Source organism: Tachysurus fulvidraco, chromosome 8 (assembly GCF_022655615.1).
Source record: "Tachysurus fulvidraco isolate hzauxx_2018 chromosome 8, HZAU_PFXX_2.0, whole genome shotgun sequence".
Classification (NCBI taxonomy): Eukaryota; Metazoa; Chordata; class Actinopteri; order Siluriformes; family Bagridae; genus Tachysurus; species Tachysurus fulvidraco.
In genome coordinates, this window is record NC_062525.1 from 23202277 (window position 1) to 23227916 (window position 25640).

General features: G+C 40.0%; 1 protein-coding gene across 7 annotated transcripts in view; it reads left to right on the top strand.

Moving 5' to 3' along the window:
* Positions 1-3167: 3167 nt before the first annotated feature.
* Positions 3168-25640, top strand: part of tanc2b (tetratricopeptide repeat, ankyrin repeat and coiled-coil containing 2b) — a 158016-nt gene continuing 135543 nt past the window's right edge. For all 7 annotated transcript variants that reach the window (XM_047817196.1, XM_047817195.1, XM_047817197.1 and 4 more), the window contains exon 1: positions 3168-3654. The gene's annotated coding sequence lies outside the window, so the exon portion shown is untranslated. The remainder of the gene's footprint in view (positions 3655-25640) is intronic.

Consider the following 25640-nt stretch of genomic DNA (forward strand, 5'->3'; position numbering starts at 1 on the left):
TTATCTTTATAAAATATAATCAAGGTTTACAAAGGAGGAACAAAAAGAACCTGGGCTGAGGTTGTCTTTTGGTTGCTGCTGAGACGCTGTATAGTTTTCCGTGACGGAATATACACAGCAATAAAAAAAAAAAAAAAAACTTTCACTATTATAGAGGCATGTGTAGGAAGAGTCTAGTTTTAGACTGTGTACCACACAGTTCTATCACTAAGGACCGTTCAGGAGCCAGCAGGCGTATGGGCGAAGTTCTGTTGGTGATTTACTCTATAGGCGAGCGTCAGCGACTTTACTATAGGGATTGAGATGAAGAGGAGTGTAACGTCGACACATTTCAGTTGCTTGAAGAATAATGTGTCACCTCAGTGATCACCACCACAGTGTGGTCTGTGTTAACTGCCTCTCTACTAGCAGCTTTGAGAAAATGAGTCATAGTGATCTAATTACTAACATTAAATAAATCACACTGAATACACTACCAACACGTTTAAAGCTCGAGATGTAAAATTATTTCATCTCTTACATCACTGGTACAGTATATTACTGAGTACCGTGTCTAACAAGGACCAAATGAGTACATAACTATAAATAAGACACCCGTCTGTGTCTAAGTGGCTGAGGAGAAGGCATCGTAGCTATTTATAATGATGCTGTAGGCATTACCCAGAAATCTGTGCATGAATTTATGTCCTATTAACATAACGGATATGTTCACCAAACAGAAGTTTGAATAGAACACAAGGAACCTGTTCTGAATTTATATCTGACTTAAATGACAACCTACTTAGTGGGTGTTACTCGAAATACAGCACTCTGCAGCAGCTACGCCGCCTGTTTTTCGCTATCGTTTGCTAGCATTAATGTAACCATGGTCACACAACCCCAGTCACATCAGTTAGTGCATTGGGAGTAGTGGCTCAGTGGTTAAGACTTTGGGCTACCAATCAGAAGGTTTAAATCTCAGCATTTCAAAGCAACCACTGTTGGGCCCTTGAGAAAGGCCCTTAGCCCTCAGTCGCTCTGTATAATGCTGTCCGCCAAATGGCATAAATATATCTAGTTTTATTTGAAAAAAACTGCCTTATTGAACTAACTTTAATCAGTGTGAATGTTTTACAGTAAGTTAACTATTTTGTTCATCACCTACGTCTTTAAAACACTTTAAAGCATCGATTAAGAAACCTAACCTTGACCTTCATTAACTGTTAAACTACAAGCCAATTTCAAAACTCCTGTTTCCTAAAAAAAAAAAAAAGTCTAATTAAAGAGTGTTAATAAAGTAGGTAAGTTCACTAATAAGTGATTTAACCTTTATTATTGCTTCCAAATATTTTATAAATGTGCCATTCTTTGTCTAGATTTGCAGTTATTCAGTCAGCCAAACATGTTCCAGGTCCAGAGCTCTAACATCAGAATGGTGGGGGAAATGTGATCTCTGGGATTTTCACCTACACGTCTCTTGAGATTACACAGAATGGTGTGAGAAACAACAACAAAAACAAAACAAAAAAAAAATAGGTAGTTAAAGATTGCCTGCTTCTTTTTTCCAATATTTCTCGGTTCAGTGACAATTTCAGGAGATCAGCAGTTTCTGAAATGCTTCAGTGAGATCAGATGCGATTTCTCACCCATTGTGATGTTCGACGTGAACGTTTACTGTCAGCTGGCGTGCAGGTTCTTCTAATAAAGTGGCTACTGCTTACACAAACAGGTGGAGAAGACTATAATCTCCACTCTTTACAACCGTGATGAACAGAAAAGCATCTCAAAACTTGAGGCAGATGAGTTACAACAGAGGACCACGTGAAGTTCCAGTGCTGTCAATCAAGAAAAGAAATCCGAGGCTACAGCGAGCACAGAAATGAACCGCTGACTGAGGGGTAAAAAAGACCAGGCGGCGTTTTTCTTCATATTCGACTACATTAAGTAACGAAAAATAATTTCCTCATGTGTTCCGATACGCATCTGGACAAGAACGGTAGGAAACCTATCATGTGCAAATTCAGAATATTACTCCATAAATCAGAGATGTACTTTCAGCCTACTTGTGCTGTTTTTCCCTTAAAAAAAATTTCTAGGCCTTCAGTAGGTGAAGCTATACAGAAGCTGTCTGAGATGAGTAATCTTTCTCAGGGCCAAACAGAAAGAGTCACACATGTGATTTTCTACTGCCTGGACAGCCATGATTAAGTGATTACCTTATTTTCTCTGCAACAGTCAGAGGATTTAATTTCTAAGCTCTACATAATCAGGGTGGGAAAAAATCCTGGTACTTATTAATGAGCGAAGGAGCTAAGGGTTTGTATCACAAGGGAGACTGGATGAACAGATGGACTGAATAAATTATGTAACTCATAATCGTCACTAAGTCAATAGTGGATTTTCGCTGACAGCCAATGCTAGTCGGATCCTACGATCTTTAAACCTAAAGTATTTTACGAACCCAAATAGAACGGTGTGTTTTTACTGGCTTTCGGTTCTTCAAAAAGACAGCGTTTGAATTCTTTCCATTAACTGTAACACTAAAGAGAGTGTACATTTTATTACCATCTCTAGTCAGAATTAGTGAGACACCAAAGTTCTTTCTACCGACCAAACCACCGCAATCAGCAATAAACTAAACTAAACCGAATTGCCCACAAATCAGTGTATAGTGCACGTTACTCATACTACAGTAGCAGTGCATTTATACTGCACATATACACACAAACACTCATGTCCACTTTATTAGGAACACCTGTAAAATCCACGACAATAAACTCTAATCAGCTGACCATGTAGCATCGGCAGTATGCGTGTGTGAGCGAGCGAGCGAATATTATTTACATCTGACAAATGCCTTCATCAACATTGACATATAGATTATTTTCATTAGTAATATTAGTTTTATCGTCATCGAAGAGACAATATAATCGAGATATAATGTATTGGTCAATCATAACAGTTTTATTGTTGACCTATTGATAGATATTATGTTTCAGCTTCCCAGTAGCCCTTTAAGCCTTGTAATTTCCCCCAAGCAGCTACCACTGTCCACGTGTAATCACATCATCTGTAGCATTGAGAGCATTCAGTACAAACTGCTGACTGAGACCGACCTTGAACCCGCCCCCTCCTTCTCAAACGCGTTAGCTCCGCCCACCGCGTATGAATAATTCATGAGCGTACAGTAGGTCTGGGCAGAGCTTAACGTGTCCGTGTGTATAGCTGTATTTTTATTTATTTATTTTTTCAGTTTTATTAATGGATCGTTTGTGGAACGCAGTAAAAAACGATTCTGACCTACTGTAGAAGAAATATCTTAGCGTAGCCAGAACCGAAAACGATAAATACAGCAAAGGGGACGTTAGAAGGACCAGTGCACCAAGGACAAATAGGAAGTAAAAAAAAAACTACTGCTACTGATATTATTATTATTTTGATTATTATTATTATGATACGCGAAAGGTAGGTGATCTGGACCATTATTACGCACGCACGCACGCACGCACGCGCGCGCGCGCGTGTCTGAGCCACTGACAGCGTGGGTCAACAATGTGGCATGAAAACAAAACGAGATCCGATGCGATTCTGTGACACGTTGAGATTTTGCAGTGATCCTGAGGACACGATTCGGCTTTCACCGGCTGATCTGAGCATCTGACGCGTTTATTCCAGGTGAGTTTATTCCTCAGAGCTCCGAGCCAGGATGATGCAGTCTGATAAATTCACGTTATTTATTCATGTGAGTTAAAAGTGTTGTTGATGTTGTTGTTGTTGTTAGAGATGAAAATGTCGAGTCCTGGGTTTAGATGTCTGATCCAAAGGACAGGTGAATGATGGACTCCTGGAAACACATCCAACACGTCCAACCGTTTCCTTCCCTGTACACCGTCTCATCATCGACAGTCATATTTTACACCAGACATTAAACATTAAAACAGCACGTGCGACTTATTTAGGACAACAAAATAATTCCTTCATCTGAGTCATATTTAATAACCAAGCTTTTGGCACTGAGTTATGCGTGAAACCCAAGCAGTAAGAGGATGCAGATTATTCAGATCACTGGTGTGTGTGTGTGTGAATTGTGATGCACATCTGAGTACATTATTTTGATTCTTGTTCCCCTGCGTACCAATAAGTAGCCATGTAACCATGTGGAAGAGAAAAGGAAAAAAAAATAGTGGTTAAATGTGCTGCAGTTGTGTGTAAGTCATGTCGATAACAGCTGACAGGCAAGGTTTAAGTACTGGTATCATTATCAGAAAAGATAAAGGGGTTCTGTGCCAACGTTAACAATAAGAATATAATCTTAATCAAGTTTCCTTCTTCCACTAACATTCTCTCTCTATAACACACACACACACACACACACACACACACACACACACACACACACACACACACACACACACACACACACACACACACACACACACACACACACACACACACACACACACACACACACACACATCGTCCATTGTCATAATTATTAATTTTTCTTAATTATTTGAATTTTTTACTTTATTTATTTATTTATTTTTACTAAATGCTACACTACGGTGTAATATAAAGTACTGCTGTGATTGTTGTCTTTTAGGCTTTATCTGTTAACACAAGTGAGGCTAGGCCTAGTTTCCATGCTTATTCCATCAAAGAGACAGGAAGTGCACAGGAACTGGTGCAAGGTGATAACACACACTTATTTTGGAGAGGCATAGCTAATGACTGGCCCCTTTTTTTGGGCCATTTTGTCAGTTATTTAATACAGGACATGCTGCCGATTGTTTAGAAATGGTTTCTCCGTCACTGGTGTTTTGAATATTAAGACGCAGAGTTTGCTAATAGCACAACGGTCGTTTTAAGTGTGTATTAGCGAATTGTTTGGACTAGCTTTGATGTGGCAGACTCGGTTGGATTGCTTCTCTTTCGACAGCCGACTGCTGTTCTCAAAGATGCATGTTTCCTGTCTCTCGCTGTTTTATTTTTCCTGCCTCTGCATCATATTTTAGTCGTCTCCCTCCCACTACCTTCATCTGCCTCAAACTAAATGTTATCAAAAGGGAAAAAAATGGTCAGAAAATGGGAGTAGTGGAGGCAGAGGTGGGCTGCTGCCAAATCACATTTTTTTTTAGATGTATTGGAAATGGAAGCTGAAATAAACCGCCAATCAGGGCCCACACTCTGGGGGCTCTTCAGCTTTTTATATGCTCGGGTATATGAGCTGATTTTGAAAGACAGGGTGCAAATATGTGTTGATGTGTTTTTTGATGGCTTTGCTTTTGGAGAAAATGGGATGGAAGGAGCGATCTAAATTGCTTTGCCACTCGCTTTACTATATCTTTAATCAAACTTCTAATTAAATAATTTGCTCTTTATAAAAGTCGCTGCGACTGAAAAACACTAACACAACGTTCCAATAGAGTGCATTCAGAAAGCATTTGTTTACATAATTTTTTTGTTTTGTTACATCGCAGCCTTATTTAAAAAATGGGTTAAATCAATATTTTTCTCACCTCACAAAACTCATTTGCATAAACAAAATCAATTTAAACCTAAAACCTCATTTACAGGAGTTTTTCGAGGCTTTGTTGACATGTTTTGGAAAGACACACCTTGTTCATTTAAAGGCCCAAAGCCAAAAATCGCATGTCAGAGCACACAAAAAAAAGACAAAAACATGTTGAATGGAATTGTCAGAAGATCTCAGGGACATGATCGTGAAACTCAGTCATTGCAGGAGAGTTACTATATACTGTAAATGTGTAAATGATGGCACACACAAAGCACTATAAGGAAATAACATTTACAATTAGGTTGTTGCAAGTGCTAATTATTCTCATTAGATGTAGCGATTACAGATCACAAAAAAAAAACCCCCAGAAGTCTGAATCTAAACATGCTACAAATACTGTACGCTTACTGTTGCACATCAAATGCAATGCAGATTGTGTAAAGCTTCCGGAAAAAAAATCGGGTACAGAATCTGGAATTGAATTACGTCTTAAATCTGGAGTGAAATCTGGATTATAATCAGTTGTGGAATCAGGTGTGGTATCTGGATTAGAATCAGTTATGGAATCAGGTGTGGTACTGTATCTGGATTATAATCAGTTGTGGAATCAGGTGTGGTATTTGGATTATAATCAGTTGTGGTATCTGGATTATAATCAGTCGTGGAATCAGGTGTGGTATCTGGATTATAATCAGTCGTGGAATCAGGTGTTGTATCTGGATTATAATCAGTTGTATAATCAGGTGTGGTATCTGGATTATAATCAGTTGTGGAATCAGGTGTGGTATCTGGATTATAATCAGTTGTGGAATCAGGTGTGGTATCTGGATTATAATCAGTTGTATAATCAGGTGTGGTATCTGGATTATAATCAGTTGTGGAATCAGGTGTGGTATCTGGATTATAATCAGTTGTGGAATCAGGTGTGGTATCTGGATTATAATCAGTTGTGGAATCTGGTGTGGAATCAGATCTTAAACAAAGTAAAATAAAAGAGATCCTGTATGAATGAATTCAAAATTAGATTACTTTAATTTCATTTATTTAATTGTTGCCAAAGAAACAATCACAGTAGCCCTAAATTGCATATAAAAGCTGAGAGAGGCTTTTGACATTCACTGTAAATTTCACCCAGGTTTCTTGGCAAATGTCTCTATTCTCTAGCGAAAGTAAATTGCTATTGCATTCACACACCATCAAACAGTCAAATAATGATATGCAGGAAAAATAGAACCGAATGAAGTATGAAATTGTGAATATTGACTTTTTTTTTATCTTACGTGCCAATTAAAACAGTTTGGCTGAATCTGGCCTGTTGGCTGTATAAAGGTTTATCAGTTCTCAGAGATAGAAGGGCTGGGGTGAGATCAGTCCAGGTTTATAGGTGAGATTGAGGAACAATTTCTGACCCTCTCAATGTTACTGGAAACCTGTTCACATTATTTTCACTCTGATTCTCATCACAAATAATTAGCACAGGGCAGCGTTGTACATACTTATTCATGAAGTCCTGATTCTACAGAAAGCCAAGATCAACTGAATAGGTGGAATCTGGTGTGGAATCAGGTGTTGAATCTGGAGTAGAATAAGAAGTGGTATCAGGTGTGGAATCAGGTGTTGAATCTGGAGTGGAATAAGAAGTGGTACAGTATCAGGTGTGAAATCAGGTGTTGAGTCAGGTGTAGAATTAAGTGTTGAATCAGGTGTTAAATCTGGATTGGATTCAGGTGTTAAATCTGGATTGGATTCAGGTGTGGGCTCTGGAGTGGATTCAGGTGTGGGCTCTGGAGTGGATTCAGGTGTGGGCTCTGGAGTGGAATAAGAATTGGTATCTGGTGTGGAATCCGGTACTGAATCTGGAGTGGAATCTGGAGACGAATCAGGTATTGAATCTGGAGTGGAATAAGAAGTTGTATCAGGTGTGGAATCAGGTGTTGAATCAGGTGTTCCCTAGTAAATTGTTAAACTTATACTATTGATCATATCTTACATAAATAATCCATCAAACAATTTACAAATACATTTGTTTGTATCCAGCTCGATAAATGAGGCCCAGTGAAAATAAGGTAGCCTTTTCTGTCATTTTATTTGCATAGGTTTTTATCTTATTTTTAATATAATGGGTAACTAATAACTCCAGTGACAATCATGCCTCATTCGATTGCCTCATTTGATTCAATGTAATTCAATATATAGTATAGTGTAGTATATTGTAGTATAGTGTAGTGTAGTGCTTTTAACAATAGACATTGTCTCAAAAACAAAAAAATACAATTTTGAATAAAAATGACAAAGTTTATTTTTGCCTAATGATACACAAAAGAATCTAGTGAAGGCCAGACCTGGCTTGTATTACCTATTTAGATATGAAACAGAGTTCAGCCACCTTTGTGCAAGATTTCTGATGTTGTTACTCTTTTCTTCGAATTAGCATGAAGTCAAACCCACTGAACTTTATTTTGACGCCCACTTTGTTGCATCACGAGCGCTCAGAGAGCTACTGCGGAGGAAGCAAATGTTTTTAATGGAGTCTAAACTCAAAAAGACCAGTTTAATCGCAACATGCTGGTTGTACATCACCTTTTGAATAGATATTCTGAAGATGCTCTCATATGAAAAGCAATCTTGTGGTACAAAGAGAAAGGCGACAAAGCGATGAAATGGGAGAGAGGAGGCCAAGAAAATAGAGATGTAAATAGAGAGGAAAAGAATGCACAAAAAAAAATGCACAAAAAAGTTAAAGAAGGTAATGTTCCCACTTCTCAGCTCCAAGATCTCTGAGATCAAGATATTGTCTGCGTGGAGATTTGAATTTTCTATACATAATAAAAACTTATCGTATGAGGATTGGCTACACTTGACAATTTCAAATTCTGTGCAATAATCATTTAGTAACAATCTGTTCTTTGTTAACACAAACACAACATAACTTAGGTTTTTTTTTTGTCTTTAATTTACAAAGATACAACACATCCTGTGAGTCAATGAGTTTTGCTCTTTTTTAATTTATACAGCGCATTGGATTGGAAATATAATATTATGGTTAGCACGTTCGCCTCACACCTACAGGGTCGGGGTTCGATTCCCGCCTCTGCCTTGTGTGTGTGGAGTTTGCATGTTCTCCCCATGCCTCGGGGGTTTCCTCCGGGTACTCCGGTTTCCTCCACCGGTCCAAAGACATGCATGGTATTTGTATTGGCATCTCTGGAAAATTGTCCGTAGTGTGTGAGTCTGTGAGTGAATGAGAGTGTGTGTGCCCTGCGATGCGTTGGCACTCCGTCCAGGGTGTATCCTGCCTCGATGCCCGATGACGCCTGAGATCCCCGTGACCCGAGAAGTTCAGATAAGCAGTAGAAAATGAATGAATGAATGATGCTATTTGTTAGCCTGCTTTTGCTTTTGTGTCCTTTTATCTTTGCAAGTAGACATATATTTGTACTGCATAAAGCGTGTAAGAAATAAAGGGGCAAAAATAAAATTACTATTGTTTATTAATTGTTCTTTGCAGATTATTACTTCTTGCCGCTTACAACTACCAGACATAGCAGATTTTTTGCTCTATCAGGCTTCTAATGGCTATAATACACCCAGTTTAGGTTTCTGCTTGTTTTTAAGCGATTAGTTGTAAAGAACCTTCCTATTTTTGGTGTCCACTTTGTTTTTGAGTCATGCATGCTTGTGCAAATGTGAGTCATGAGCAGTTCCTATTTTAATGCGAGACGTTCCTTTTTTTATTTACTTTGGTACATGTTGTTCTTTTTTCTGCTTCATTGGTTTGTCAGTTGTTTACTTGTATCTTGTGTACAAGTTTTTCAGCCCAGCATGACCCATCATTAACAAATTCATAACAATTTTTTTGCTAAAGGTTTCTGGTGCTAATCTGTTGGTTGGCGCTGTATTTGTTTGGTTTCTGTGGGAAATTTGTGGTTGTGTGCTGTTTCAGGTTACGTGGAGAAATTCTTACTGCAGTTACGAATGTTCAGGCTTTTGTGAGGTAAAACATTTGACTGAATGTATAGATTTGCAGGTCAGAGAGCTAAAAGTTGGAAATCCCACTGCACCACTTTCAGCGGCTAGTCGAATGGTGTTATGGTCAATATAACGAGCTGTTAAACAATTTTATTATATAATTTTATTGTTTAACCAGTACATAATGAGATGTATCCTAACAAGATTGCCATGACCTTCGACATACTCATACACTTGGGTATTTTTATGCCAAACCCAACTTGAGTGTTTGTTGCCAAAAAGCTCTAGTAGTTCTGACCTTCAAAGTAGTTGCTCCATAAATATGGTGGATTGTAATTGTAGATTTAAGGACAGGGTCCTGTGTATTCCACTCAGGTTCTTTCACTAAAACTTTGGTGAACAATGTCTTCATGGCCCTTGTTTGTGGACGGAGCAGTGACATGCTGATACAAGTTCATTTCCAGTGAAAAGAAAGTGAAATGTAAAAGCAAACAAAGGCATAGTAAAGAAAAAAGAAACTATTTGTAAACTACTTGTATTCCATGCGGTGACATGACTTCAAGTTTGTCTTATGATATTCTTTAACCAGGCCACTCCTACCTTTATAAATACAGTCTTTATTATTATTAGGTATATGTAGATGCATATAATTATTGTCAAAGGTGCATGTCATAGTTATGCTTTCCTTCATCCATAGCATTCATAGATTCAAAAACTATGATACTGGTAACAAATTGAATGTTCTTGCATTTGGGTTTTTGGAGAATTGGCAGAGTGAAATTAAATTATATTTCTTTTCTTTTCTTTTTTTTTTACAGCAAGTAGCACACACACACACACACACACACACACACACACACACACACACACACACACACACACACACACACATGCACACACACGTTTTTTTTCCTTTAAAATCCTGCTTTTCTTCATTCTTTAGTACCAACTGTTCAGTAATAGTTCTTCCCATCCAATTCAATTACTAGTCCATTCAATTATGAAATCCATTTTCCCAGTCACAGCGCTTATTACCTTCTTTGATATTCCTGTGAAATGTCTGTATGCCCTTTTCAGGTATTCCGTTTGCCGGTTTTTACGTTTTAGGAGCTCTTAATGTTTCATTTGATGTGAGGTAGAGGGTTGTGTCTGTGTCATGTGGTGAGGAGGAACCATAATCTCATACGGTTGACCTCAAGCCACTTAAGCGCCCTTAAAACGAGAGAGGCCAGCATGTCTGCATTATTCTGCAGGTAGGTGGAATGTGCGTTTTTAAATTGCAGATAGATGACACACAGTCAGGCATCACCTAATGAGCTACTAATTGATCTCCTGCTGAAATCCCCCAAAGGACTGAAGTGTTGGAAGGGCAGAAAGAGAGATATGGGTATGTCATGTGAGCGATCTATTAGATCTATTAGTCTTCTATAACTAGACCATACATAGTTAAAGCCAGATCTCACAAAATAAATATTTTTTAAAATGTTTCCATCCGCTGTACAATATTTATATACGGCTTTATTTGGGATTGACCCATTGTTTAGTAATAGAATGTGTTTTCTTTTGATTTTATTGCTGTGGTGAATTCTCTGATATCATTTAGGTACACTATACCGTACACATACATTATTTTTAAACCATGGGTTGTTATAATCTCCACTTTTCCGTGAAGTTGAGGGGATTTGTGCTCATTCAGCCACACAAGCTTTAGTGAGATTGGGCACTGATGTGAGAAGTGAGAAAGCTTATTCCAGTCAGAATTCCAGTTCAGGCAGTCAGTCCACTCGAATACGGTCTTGAGAACATTTAGGAAACAATCTGTTCATAGGCATTGTACAGTAGGTGTGAAACAGACAGCAACAAAACCAGATGTTGTAGTAGTGTCAGAACCCCGGTCGGAGGTGGATTTGAGACAGACCCGTACGCAGGATAGCATCAAATGAAAGGGGTTTAATATATGAGGAAGACAAACATAAACCACACTACACAGGGAACTAACATTATTATTAATGAAGCCGTGCTGCCTAAGGCAACACGGCTCACATATATACAGACAGGGACAATCACACACAATGGGGAACAGGTGTGATGACCGGGAGGAGCAGACGTGGATGGGGCAATCACATGACACAAACAAACACAAACGCACATGGCCATAAGTCTGCGCTGATCCCTGACGGATCTGCGCTGATCCCTGACGGATCTGCGCTGATCCCTGACAAGTAGATGTTGTAGATTCAATCCCACAGATACAGAGCCCATTGGTTTGGCAAGCCATCACCTTAACCTCTTGGTCATCTCATCTGAGGCGTTTTGTTTTGTTTTTGTTTTTGTTTTTTTCTTGTGCATAAGAAGTGCACTTAATGAAAACCGGATGCATGTCTTGAGTCATGCAGTGTCTACTTATGTACATTGAATAGAGCAGATGCAGCGAGATGGCCCAAAGTTCACAAAGAATGGGACAATTCCATAGTTTTTGCTGACCTAATCAATTCCTTGGGTTGCTAGGTTATGAACATGCCCTAATCAGTCTAGCATGGGAAATTTCTTCTTTCTACAGGGGACATCTAACCATTCCAGCTAAAGCATGGTCTTGGTTCGTGTCAGGTCTTTGGCCATAACTCGTGTTCAGCTGTAACATCTGTAGTGTTTGCTTTTTAGCAAAACAGCTCCTGGCAGCAGTGGGATTTGCACCCACAGCTCCAAAGAGACTGCAAATATAATCAAGCACTTCTTTGGCAAATTGGCCACACTACCCATGGTTGGGCTTTTTGGAAGGTCTTAAGGTCAGGAAAGATCCTTGCACACACAGCCAACGATAAAATCTGCACTATGTACAGTACGCTTCCTTCTAGTTCGCTAATCAGCATGAAAATATAACCAATCAACTCTAACTATGCATGCAGAGGGCCACTTTGTCTAAAGGTTTATGAGACATAGATTATGAAAAGAAGTTTTTTTTTCTGGTGTGATTGAAGCGTGCAGATGTGGCGAGATGACCCCAAAATCACATAGTCAATCCCATAGTTAATCAGATCCAAAGCACTCCTTTGGCAGCTAGGTTCCACTATGTACAGAGTGCCCAGATTCAACCTGTATGGATTAGCAGTCCATAATCGTAACCTCTTATTCCCCCAGGTCAGCCAAATGACCTTACATCTTAGTTACATCACAGAGCATGCTGGATTTGCACTTCAATGCCTTAACCTCTTGGATACCTCGTACTGTACGCTGCTTCCAGCAGCCGACACATATTATGAAGTGAAGTCTTTTCTTTTGCTGAGCAAACTAGATGGCTCCTTCTCTTGCTCATTGTATCCATGTTCTGAGAAATGTGCTGTGCTGTCATAGAAAGGAAGGGAGCAGTTAAGGTGAGATGGCACAGATTTCACAGACAATAGGACAGTGCCTTAGCTGAGCAAACCTAATCCAATCCTTTTTTCTAGATAGTTATATGACTACTTCTACGACGTTCTAGATAGGATTATGACATGCTCTATTCAGACGAGCCAGGCAACTTTCTTTTTTCTATAAGAGATATCTAACCATTTCCAGATCTAAGGTGGGGCCTTTGCTCATTACAGGTCATTGGCCACGATTCATCTAGACTTAAGACTCTGTGGTCACCTGCCACTTCTTCTAAAGGAACTCTCCTGCTTTTGACCAAATAGCCCATTGGCAGCATTGGGACTCAAACCTACATCGCCAAAGAGACTGTATCCTTAATCCAGCATCTTAGATTACTTGGACATTTTACTGAGGTAGTTCAAGACTGCAGCCATTTACTATAGGTCAACACATTTGCCTAAAACCTCCAGGGGTGGGGGTTTGATTCCTGGCTCTGCCATTTGTGTGGAGTTTGCATGTTCGTTCCATGCCTTTGGGGTTTCATCCATGTATTCTGGTTTCCTCCCATAATTCAAAGACGTTTACGGCATTGAGCAGATGCCATTATCCAGAGCATCTTACCTTATTTCATACTGAGCAACTGAACAAGTAAGGGTCAAGGGCCTTGTTCAGGAGCCCAGCAGTGGTAGCTTGGTGGACCTGGGATTCAAACTCACGACCAAAGATGTGCACTGTAAGCTGATACGCGTCTCTGTGTTTGATTGCGTGTGAAACCTTCCTTGTGTCCATTGAGTCTCCCTTGAGGCTCCAGGTTCCTCACAAGTCAGTAGGGTAAATGTTGTAGAGAATGCATGGATGGATGGATGGATGGATGAATGGAATTAAGTGTATAAGTATCTCATTTCACGAAGATTCAAGTAAAGCAGAAATGCCTCTAAATAATACAAAGTGCAATTGCTCAAGTATTTTCCACCACTAATTTGATAAGAGCTATCATCCCAGTGTTACTGTACGTCATGCTTGAGATCGCTGCTCATTGAATCAGTTTATCTGTTTTATAGATAGTTTTAGTGATAGTGCATGACTGATCTCGTTGGTATATTAATCCTTGCATCGGAAAAGGGACTTGATGTCAACGTGCCATGTGTACAGGAGAGTGTTGGAGGGCTTACGTGGAGTAAAATGGTGCTGCGTTTGCTTTCAGGTTAGCATTCTTATCCACCCACAGAGCGCAACTGCTTTCAGACAGTCTGAGTCACTCAAATCGACTGCTTCAAACACATTTAGCACACACTTCCTCTTGATTTAATGTAATAAACAATGCACTTCCTCTTCATTACATATTAGAATTAAAAGCTTTGTTTGTTGATGTGCTTGTGTTTCGATTATAATTTCGATATTAATTACAGTCTATCACAATAAATATATCTACACAGGGACTCTAGGGTCCTGGGTTCAATCTTAAGCTTGGGCTACCTTCAATGTGCAGTTTTACACATTCTCCTCGTGTCAATATGAGTTTCCTGTGCGTTCTCTGGACCTTATAAATCCGGTGTGTAGGCATTGAGAGTCTCTCGTGCTTAGTTAGATGGATTGGAACTAAAGTAAATCTAATTCTTTATTTATTTTGACAATTTAAATTGTATGGGTATCAGAAATATTAAATAGAGAGTTCACTGGCATGATTAATCTGATGCATTATTTTAATGCACTTTTATGGTTCATGGTCATCAGTTAATTGATTGATTATGGGATCATACTGGAAGCTAGACCACTGACTTAAAGGCAGGGTCTCAGATTTTTGATAAATGCTTCAGAAAACTGAGTCGGGCCGAATTATAAACAAAAATCAAAACAAAAACAAAACTAACGTGTAGCCAATGAGCAGTAAGGGGCGTGTCTTGTCAATATGGGCGGAGAAAGTGTTCAGTGCGCATGTGTGACATTCGCAGAAAGCGGTTTTAACATCTACATGGAGGATAAAAACAAAGAAAGAAAGTGAAGAAAGACTTACGATAAGGCAAGAAGTAGGACGTGTTAATATAGGATCAGCTTTCCAGCGCTGGAGAGAACTGAAGGAGCAGGAAGTTGGCCACATATTCACAGGTTGGAGTTTCCCGAGTCAATAACTCCTGAGCTAAACGCTGTTACTACACAAATAACACCTCTTTTCTATCGTAGTAATGTAGAGAGGCAGCTACAACCGCGTTTTGTGTAGTAACAGCGTTTAGCTCAGGAGTTATTGACTCGGGAAACTCCGACCTGTGAATATGTGGCCGACTTTACTTTTACTTTTTACTTTACTTTTCCTTCTCGATAGGTGAGTAACGTTGGTTTTGCTTTGTTACACAGAACTAATATATGCCTTTGTCCTTTACATGATTATGCTTGTGTGGCATTTTTGCTTGTTTGTTTATCTACAATCGTATTGTTCTTCCCTTCAGCTATGATAAAGACACATTTCTTTCCATTATTTGCCTGGGTAACGTATGTATGTGTGGGTGGAGCTATCGATACAGGGGTGGGACTCGTTTGGGTTAGGGGCGTGTTCGTTTTGGTGATTTCAAATGTCGACGTTGGCTTTCAAAAATCGGAGACCCTGCCTTTAAGGCTGTTACGAGTGTGAGAGACTAGTGGAAAGGAGTAAACACTTTTCTCTAAAAAGCAGCCTGCTTGCTTTGGAGGACAGATTGAAGTAAAAGAAGTGAAGTGGTGCAGGATGTGTTGTGTCATGTCAAAATGAAGAGTGAGCGAGAAGCAAACTTAAGTGTAATGTTAAATGTCAGAGATGCTGATGTTGGTGAAGCCACTAATCCAGGGCTCCACAGCTCTGTAAACCCAGTGCGCTGAAACTTAAACATCATACAGAAGCAGAATCAATAAACCAATGAAAAAAAGGTTCTCATTATGAACCAGCTTGTCTTGTGTATGGTTTATCCAGTCTCATGCATTCATGTAAATGATATGAACCAGTCGAATGACACTACCATAGGTAAAATCCATGACCATTACTATACCATTAGAAATAATCTTCTTCATGGCTGTAAACTATTAATAGTAAAGTAATAAAAAGAATCCGTTTGAGGAATTTAGTGTAACTTGATTTTAGTTGCCCTCTACTGACCATCTGCTCTTTTTTAGAAGAGCACTGCCATTGTTTTTATCTCCAGTTTACACATTTCAGTTCGCAGTTAGTTTATTTTTGGCTTGCACAGTATCTCCTCATGAAGTTAAGTGTCAGGCAGCCAATAGAAGAAGGTTAGAGGATACAGAGAGCAATGGCCCATGAGCTGCTAATTGATCTCCTGCTAAATTCTCCATGTGAGAGTGATAGGAGAGTCGAGAGAGAATAAGAGAGAGAACATATTACCCTGGTGGTCTCTCATATGAAAGATCTGAGAGAACCTGACTCTGATCATTTCATTGTTCTGTATCTGGACCAGGAGGACTTCAGTTGAACTTTCGTCAAAGCTTCATGCCGAAGGAGTGAAATAGTTTCTGTTAGAATGAGAGAATCAGCTAATAGGTGTAGAGTGAAAGATGTGAGAGATGCTTGAAGATATTTGAAGTATATCACGTACCTTGTTTGGTGGTGCATCTATTACAGACACTAATGACCGAATTGCATCTGAATTGCAAGAGATGTATGGAAACTTTGCCTTTGTCGTCCAGCGAAGGTTGCGAAGGCTCTGAATTTTCTGTTCAGATTAACTGCTCAGTAGAGGGGCGTTTAGTGCTTGTCAAGTCGGCTCATTTATCTGAGTATTTATGGCTTACTGTGTTTACTGCTGTAAACTTTCAGGTTCTAGAGGACAAAGGAGCTGATAGAGAAGCTCTCAACCCTCAGCTTTGGCCCTTGACACTACTTATGCTGAGATGACAGTAGAATTAAATTAGCTGCTGAATGGAGCTCTACAGAAATCTTGCTTTCAAATGGAGCAGACTACGAGGTCTGTTTCTGTGATCCCAATAAAGACGATTGTTGGCTGTGCATTTACCTCGATTCGTCGATTTGTTAAGGGAAGGGGTGGGGATTGCTTTTTACCAGTACACTGTTGTTCCATTTCACCCACTCACTTTATTTTCCCTCTCTTGGATAACCGTACAGAGAATCTTAGTGGCTGAAGATCCAACTATCATCTGCTTACGAACAACTTTTTCTGGGATTTTTCTATGAACAGAAATACTTATGCGACACTACAAATTACATGGTAATTACATGACATGACAAATTCATTCAATGATCAACATGGACTCAACAAATACAACTAAAAATGCAGCGGTGGTTCTAGACCAATTTATTTGCAGGGTGAGGTGGAGGAGTGTGCGGTATTCGACCTGGAACAAAAACTGTGTTCAATAAATGTTAAATGTTCATTTAATTTTCAAGGTTGAGAGCGTTAAGCTTTTTTGTGTGTGTGTGAGTGATTACATAGTTGAATAGACCAGTAGTTTTGAATGCTCAATACTGAATGAATATTGAATGTCGTACCAGGTTGCAGTGAAGCTTCTTCTCCTGTCTCCTTGAGAATAAAAACAAATAAAAATTCCGACTCGCCTAGATTGGTGGGTCTTTTTCTTATTTTTCCAAAATCCTTAGATAAAGACAAACTAATATAAGGCACATTATAGCAGTCAAGAAAGACTTTACAGAGAACATGAGTACTGTAAATCATAACACTACACACGTCTACCATAAGGGCTGTAATTACGCTTATGTCATGTTTCTGTCATCACAAACCCGATGGTCAAGTGCTGGTGGACATCCATTCTGTCCGCATCTACCACTCTGCCTGTACAAGATGTCACTAATGCCTCTTTTCCACCGGAAAGAACCGGGTGCTGGTACAGAGCTATCGCTAGTGCTGGTTCAAAGTTGGTTTCACTGGCGAACCTTCTAAGAACCGGTTTGCCTTTCCACCGGCTAGAGAGCCATCACAGCGCCGAGTGTGACGTCACTGTATACGTGTCACGTGTCCCAGCAACGTTAGCGCAGCAGCGGCAAACACAAACACAACAACAATGGCGGATGTTGCTTTACTGTTAATGCTCATGGCTTTGTGAACCTACATGGCGAATAAAACGTGTACGTGCAGCTCCGTGTAATCTGTATAAACGGAGGTTGTAATCGATAAAGTACATAACGTTATTTTATAATTAACACAGAAAAAAAGTTAGCCTTAGCATGTAGCTACCTACTATCATGTGTGATTATAATGTATCATATCGTGGTAAAGTAAAAGTGTATTAAACATTAGTATACTTAAGGTACATTATCAAATGCGCTAACAGTAGCCCCGCCCACAGCTCCTGACACAAGCGGTTCTTAAGTCTAGCCCAGCAACGTTTTGGTGCTACTTAAGAACCACTTTTCCTGGTTCGGAGCTGGTGCTTTGGCGGTCGAAACAGAAAGAACTGGTTCTAAATTAGGCTCCGAAGCGCCACTCGAACTGCCTCGGTGGAAAAGGGGCATCAGTGCATTAACTTTATACCATTAAGAGCTTGCTCATTTTGCGTTGTGGTAGCCTTTGTGTTCACATTCCACAATTATATACCGAAACCAAGACGAATCGGCTCAAGCTCACCGGCATTAACGCAAGCAGATTGTTAGCCATTTACGCTGGTAGCTATAACAACTTAATTATAATAGTATGCATCGAATTCTTAGCTTGTAAAAATGACACAAATCACACAAATTTTTGCTCCCCTTCTAGCTCTTTGACTTATTTCGTGTTACCCTGTAGAATCACCTGTGTAGAAGATACATCTTGTAGAAAGAGTTAATTCAGTTTGGAAAGTGGAATCTGTACCAGGTAGCAGTTATGTGACAGACTTTATGTGTCGGACCACCTGGAGACTGTTCAATTCTGGAATATTTAATTTCCTCTGACTGAATGAAAATGTGATTCTATCTTTATATACACTTTGGGGCTTTCATCAGAGAGAGTAATTAAAAGGCTCGAGGTAGCCTCTTTGCCGTTGCTATCTATAGATTTAACTCGCGTGTTAAGATACTACTGTCAAATGTGCTCAGATTTGGCAGTGTGGCGTATCTCAAACTCTATTGGTTGAAGTCAGTCGTACACTTCAAAACCATGGAAATCCACCAACATACTGTACAGAATCAAATCAGAGCTTAGATGCTGGTAAACAAGTTCTGTTTTCATGACGGGTGTTGCCAAGTATTCATCATTTCGGTAGCCAGACTTTCAGTTAGTCAGGATGCTGAAATATCCACTAGTGTGTAGTTTTCCAGAAAGCAAATATTAGTGCGTTAATTAATTAGATTTTTCAATTCAGTTTATTTGTATAACACTTATAACAGTTTCCCATTGTCTCAAAGCAGCTTTACAAAAGTATGGAAACAGAAGAGAGAAAAAAATGAAATAAATATATAATAATAATAATAATAATAATAATAATAATAATAATAATAATAATTAATAATAATAATAATAATAATAATAATAATAATAATAATAAGAAGAAGAAGAAGAAGAAGAAGAAGAAATAAGGATAATAATAAATAAATTAATATATACAACTAAGGTTTAAATTAAATACTATATCTATCTATCTATCTATCTATCTATCTATCTATCTATCTATCTATCTATCTATCTATCTATCTATCTATCTATCTATCTCTAATTACAGATTTTCTAGCGAGGTTCTCCTTTAAAAATAATATTTGGCTATTAATTATAACCAGAGACTTTTTCAAACATCCATCTGTGTTTAGTCGTATAGGTTAATAATGGACGCATATCAACTCAATAAATATAAACTCAATTGATAATATAACTGAAATTAAAATTGAAAATGAAAATTGAAAACCTGGGGGTCACGGTGGGTTCGATTCCCACCTCCGCCTTGTGTGTGTGGAGTTTGCATGTTCTCCCCGTGCCTCGGGGGTTTCCTCCGGGTACTACGGTTTCCTCCCAAAGACATGCATGGTAGGTTGATTGGCATCTCTGGAAAATTGTCCGTAGTGTGTGATTGTGTGAGTGAATGAGAGTGTGTGTGTGCCCTGCGATGGGTTGGCACTCCGTCCAGAGTGTATCCTGCCTCGATGCCCGATGACGCCTGAGATAGGCACAGGCTCCCCGTGACCCGAGTAGTTCGGATAAGCGGTAGGAAATGAATGAATGAATTGAAAAACCACTGACTAAGAAACCTTTGGGTTATTGTTAGGTTATCAGGTAGAAATATCACTTTTTGTCTCCTGATTATTTTTAAATCGTCTTTAAAATACGACGAGAAAAGCCGCTCACGTCCACATATCGTGTTCACTCATTTCTACAGCTTTCTAACAGTAACAGCAACAACCCAGCTTTTCTTCTACAAGTTAAGATACAAACAGATCAATCAATAATAATGATTTTTTTCCCTTCTTGCATTTTAACTGGGAGTGCTGTTTTGGATTATTTGTGCCTGCAGTATTTTGAGTCTGTGAGAATCCATTTTAATGACTAATTTGATGTCTGGAAAATAACCAGGCATCATGTATTGTGGTTTGAAGATGCTCCAGGGTGGCGTGGTGATGCAGCAAAACAGCTCCAAGATCCCTGGTTTGATCCTTCCAGTTTTTTTCCTGGAAAGAAATACTCAGTGTCCAGTGATGGCGACAAAATGAAATTCATCATAAGCTTAATCTTGTGCAAATGTCCCTAGAATTAGCGTTATCCATTCAGAAATATCTTCAGACTAACAATTAAAGTACGTTTAGCTGCATTTCTTTACCATCTGCCTCATTTTTTTTCTACCCAACAGGTTGGCAGTAGCAGAGAGTGTGTGTGTGATAGTCGACCAGTCAGTGCAGTCCCTTGTTGTGAATCTGACTCATGATGTAGGATGCAAACTGTAGGGCTTTTTAACAGACATTAGTCAAAAGTATTGGAACAGTCACCAAAAAAAAAAATAAGAGGGCAACAAGACATGTCAGAACAACCACAGGCACAGGGCACAAGTACTAGATCATTCCAAATAAAATTCCCAAAACAACAGCCACAGCAAACCATGTGTTTCAGGGCTAGACAGATGCAAAGCAAGGAAACCAAACATAGCCAAAAAAAAACCCCAAAAACTGGATAATCACAGGAACAGGTTTAATTACGTCATACAATGGTTTAAAGTCGAGTGGAATTGTGGAACCAAGAGCTCCCGAGGAACTAACAGCTCAGCGTCATTGCAGACTCAACACTTATTTCTTCCTGTCGAAGTCTTCAAATTGTTCATGTGGTACAATTATCCTGTTTTATCAAGGTGTTAGCTTTGTAACACAATTTTTTTTTTATTAATGTAATTATTTCACACAAGAACAAATCCGACTGACAAAGTCGGTCATAATGTATCTTTAGTCAGCAGCTAGGGGATGGCCAGACAATAAACTTGTCTTAACTATCAAGACAAAAAGCTCTCTGGGAAAGTCCCTCTGGAAGCTCATCATAAAAGATGCGTTTGTGTGTGTGTGTGTGTGTGTGTGTGTGTGTGTGTGTGTGTGTGTGTGTGTGTGTGTGTGTGTGTAGACACTACAGAGTAGGCTTAATGCTTGCTTCTTCAACATTTAAGCTTTGGGTTGAGTTTTGAAGGGTGTCTTTGTCCAACTGTGACATTCCATCTTATTCTTCATCTCGGTCTTTTTCCCACATGGAGTATAAAGAATACATTCATGAGTTTATAAGTTATAATGTCTTTGTGGCTTGTGAATTTGGCCCCAGGCAAGCGTAGCCTATTATATCATCATTTGCCTTGCAAATCTGCCTTTGTGTGTGTGTGTGTGTGTGTGTGTGTGTGTGTGTGTGTGTGTGTGTGTGTGTGTGTGTGTGTGTGTTGCAAGTCTACTCCACTGTAAACCTGATGTCAGGGCTGATGTCATAAACACACACTGAAATTCCTCTCGGTGAAAAGAAAAACAATGGAACGTTCTAGATTAATAATATACTGAGACTGCAGGGTTTGTCTCACTATTCCGCCCACGTCCTCACAGCAAATCAAATGTCCGCAGGTGAACAATTGACATGACTTCCAACTTGCCAACGTGGTTTTCTTTCGTTAGTCCAAATTGGCATCGTGTTCAGAGGAAAATGTCCAGATTGGTTTGAGTAGCCAGGAAGGGTTTAGTAACTTAAACATGCTTGTGGTAAGCAATCTCAAAGTGGAGGAACTACAACCTACAGAGGACACACAGGGTTCTCGTCCTGACAGCCGAGAAGTCTCTGCTTCCTGTCTTTCACTGTACAAAAACATAAAAGATTAAATGTGATGATCATATGTGGATATTTGGGTAAGAAGGTCCATCTGCACAACAGGACCAATCCGTTAGTTATTACAGCAGGGAATTAAGACGTCTAGTGATTGTTTTGTGTTGTTTATAAAGGAGTATAAACAGATTTGTCTTGTTCCTCATACAGTAGGTTCAGGTTTCCTCCAGGTTCTCTGGTTTCCTCCCCAACTTCAAAGACATATGCTGTAGGCTGAATGTAGGATTTCTAGTGTGTGCGTTTGTGCCCTCTGATGGAGCAGTGGTAGCTCAGTGGTTAAGGTATTGGGCTACTGATTGGATTGTTTTGAGTTTGACTTCCAGGGCCACCAACTGGGCTGCCACTCCTGGGCCCCTGAGAAAGGCCCTCAACTCTTGGTTGCTCAGCTGTATAAATTCTGATTTTTTTCACGGATCTAACTTTTTGTACAGTACGTAATGTAGATTAACCTACACTTTAGGTTAGTGAAGAAACTTCTAACCTATTACAACAACGAGTTGTTTTGAGCTCAAAGGAAGTAAGTAAGACGATGTCAGTGATCTATAACAGAAGATAGCACTCGGCAGACTCGCTTATCCAGAGAGACTTACGTTTAATCTTATTCATCTGAGCAATGGAGGGTTGAGGGCCTTTCGCAGGGGCCCAGGAGTAGCAGCTTGGTGGAACAGGGATTTAAACTCACATCCTTCCAATTGGTAGACCAACACCTTAACCACTAGGCTACCTACCACAGTGGGAGCGCTGATGCTGCATTATTGGCTGTGCATCATCGCATCCTCTCCCAGCTTCTTCCCTTGTTGTATCTCGCCACTCTCGTTCACGCTGTCAACTGTGTCTCGCGTATTGTGTTTGAAATTAACTTTTTGCTAAGCCCTTATGATGCCTCCTAAGCGTCGTGCCCCTGCGAAAGATTCCTCTAGTGAGCCCAAGAGGAAGAGGAAGATGATGACCATCAGTGAAAAGGTCAAACTTAGGGCCAATCCAAGCAAACTTCGCGGATTTTCACCTATCGCGAGGGGTTCCGGTCCCCATTAACCGCGATAAACGAGGGATCACTGTATTGCTATGATTTGATTACTTTCTGTCTATCTAACGCGGTATAACGCTGAGTCACTGGTGACATCTCTTCAAGTGTGGATTAGAGGAGCTTTAATTCCTTAGATTTTGGTGCTGTGTAATTGATCATGGCACTGGCTTTCCAGGAAGACGTGACTCAAAGTAGCCTTCTGTCTTTGTTCTGCACGGCTGCGCTCTCGTTCACTTTTTAATCATCGCCGTCTCTGTTTCGCTCTCTCTCTTTCTCTTTTCTTTTCTTCTCTCGTCTGTTGTGATGACTGGATGTTTGGGTGGGTTTGGTGAGAAATGACTCAGTGCAGTATGGGTGAACACAGATGATGTCTGTCACATGTTCCTGAAACACCTCCATTACTCCACATGAGGCAGGATTTTTTCATCTTTGATTTGTGTGTGTGTGTGTGTGTGTGTGTGTGTGTGTGTGTGTGTGTGTGTGTGTAACATAACATACAGTATTATAGAAAAAAAAGAAGCCCTTTTCCCCTCCTCTGTATCTTCCCACACACTTCTCTACTGTATTTCTTCTAGATAGAAGAAGGATCATTTGATCATTTGATCATTCTACTGCTGACATAGATTTTGTCTGATGAGCGAATTATAATCAGGCTCTCCATCGTGATCGCCGGCCTTCCGGGACCCGATAATATCAAACTTTCACTCTCAAGCCTCAACACACATGCTCTCAGCTCGGATCCATAGTGTGTGAGTAAGTAAGTAAATGATTAAAAACACGAACAAACTGAGTCGGGAAAAATAGGTACGAAGCTCGAATCTGATTGGTCGATTGGATTCTCGAATCTGATTGGTCAGAAGGATGTCCATTCAGTTTCTATGACAGTGGCTCAGATAACTAGAGACTTCTGACTGATATTCTCTCTCTCATTTTCTACCACTTATCCGAACTTCTCGGGTCACGGGGAGCCTGTTCCTATCTCGGGCATCATCGGGCATCGAGGATACAGGATACACCCTGGACGGAGTGCCAACCCATCACAGGGCACACACACACTCTCATTCACTCACACACAACGGACAATTTTCCAGAGATGCCAATCAACCTACCGTGCATGTCTTTGGACCGGGGGAGAAAACCAGAGTACCGGGGAGAACATCCAAACTCCACACACACAAGGCGGAGGCGGGAATCGAACCCCCAACCCCGGAGGTGTGAGGCGAACGTGCTAACCACTAAGCCACCGTGTCCCCCCTGACTGATATTAAACATTAAAAAAAAAGTTAGCAAAGTAAAATAAAATGTATAACAATCCTTGATGTGGTGAAGTCTGTTGTTTTAAACACTTTCGGAAGGAGTCTCCAGCGTTAGAACGTGTCGATTGTAGCTTTTCTTAGCTGCGTTTTTTGTCTTATTAACTTCAAGAGAGTGGAAACTATTGAAATGAATATATATATACGTATATATATATATATATATATATATATATATATATACGTGTATATATATATAAATGATTTCTAGAAATTGTGAGAAATAATAGAAAAAGCTAAGAAGGAGGCGACGGAGCAGGAGAGATGAGTGAGGCGAAAACGAATGTGCAGTGACAGATTTGGCTCAGCAGGCAGGCAGGAATTGTGGTTGGTGTGAATATAATAGAGATTTATAATAACCATTCATAGCTTCATAAGCTCTGATTTGCAATATGAATGCAGTTAGGGATCAGGATTGCACCATTCAACATCAGCTGTCCTCTTGGTTAAATTTAATCTGATCAAGTCGGGCTGGACTGCAGAGGAAAAGGCGACATAATGTGTAGTGACAGCGCTGCCTGAGACACACACACACACACACACACACACACACACACACACACACACACACACACACACACACACACACACACACACACTGTCCTAAGACAGTGTTTGGCTAATGGAGTGGAAGTGTAAGCCCATTAAACCCAGTCCCTTTAGAAAGAGAGAGAGAGAGAGAGAGAGAGAGAGAGAGAGAGAGAGAGAGAGAGGATGGAACAAGGGGAGTCTTAATGACTTGGTCTTTTACCACTATTAATACTACAGTATATACTGAGCAAGACCCTGTGTTCTGTCAGACACACACACACACACACACACACACACACACACACACACACACACACACACACACACACACACTCACTCACTCAAGCACTGAGCTGTGACAGGAAGGTTGGTGACAGGGCGTTGAGACTGCTGGAGGACGTGTGTGTGTGTGCGTGTGTGTGTGTGTGTGTGTGTGAGAGAGAGAGAGAGAGAGAGAGAGATAGAGAGATATGTTGCTGACTTCACTCTCAGAATGACAGCAGGTGTTTAGGATCAGTGCATAAACCCACAGACACCAAACCCACATTTGCACACACTTTCACAGGTACATGACCTGCCACACAACGATTAGTCCCTCACTGATGACTGAGACAAGGCCTTTGTGTAAAACTTCAACAGCACACACACACACACACACACACACACACACACACACACACACACACACACAC